The 731-nt window shown below is 39.4% G+C and overlaps 1 non-coding gene across 1 annotated transcript; it reads right to left on the bottom strand.

Annotated features, from left to right (window-relative positions):
* On the bottom strand, positions 1-108 carry LOC148578225 (small nucleolar RNA R71). The gene has a single exon (XR_015903718.1). It is a non-coding gene; the product is annotated as a small nucleolar RNA R71 (small nucleolar RNA).
* Between the last annotated feature and the right edge of the window lie 623 nt (positions 109-731).

Genomic DNA, 731 nt, shown 5'->3' with positions numbered 1-731 from the left:
AAGCTTAGAGTGGAAGTCCAAACCTTCAGACAGAAGGAAGGTGAATCCCTCTATGAAGCTTGGGAAAGATACAAGTAATTAATCAGGAGGTGTCCTTCTGACATGCTTTCATAATGGAGCATTTTATGTATATTCTATGATGGTTTGTCTGAATTGTCCAAGATGTCATTGGACCACTCTGCTGGTGGATCTCTTCATCTGAAGAAAACACGTGCAGAAGCCCAGGAACTCATTGAAATGGTTGCAAATAACCAGTTCATGTATACTTCTGAACAAAATCCTATGAAGAATGGGATGACTCAGAAGAAAGGAGTTCTTGAGATTGATACACTGAATGCCATATTGGCTCAGAATAAAATATTGACTCAGCAAGTCAATATGATTTCTTAGAATCTGACTGGAATGCAAGCTGCATCCGGCAGTACTAAAGAAGCTTCCTCTGAAGAAGAAGCTTATAACCCTGAGAATCCTGCAATGGAAGAAGTGAATTACATGGGAGAATCCTATGGAAACACTTACAATCCTTCATGGAGAAATCATCCTAATTTCTTATGGAAGGATCAGCAGAAGCCTAATCAAGGCTTCAATAATAATAATGGTGGAAAAATTCGGTTTGGCAACAGCAAGCCTTTTCCATCATCTTCTCAGCAACAGACAGAGAATTCTAAGCAGAGCCTCTCTGACTTAGCAACTATAGTCTCTGATCTATCTAAGACCACTCTCAGTTTTAT

The sequence above is a fragment of the Arachis ipaensis genome, chromosome B1 (genome assembly GCF_059453495.1).
Source record: "Arachis ipaensis isolate K30076 ecotype BB chromosome B1, ASM5945349v1, whole genome shotgun sequence".
Classification (NCBI taxonomy): Eukaryota; Viridiplantae; Streptophyta; class Magnoliopsida; order Fabales; family Fabaceae; genus Arachis; species Arachis ipaensis.
Note: the sequence above shows the minus strand (reverse complement) of the source record. Positions and strands in the feature narration are given on the sequence as shown.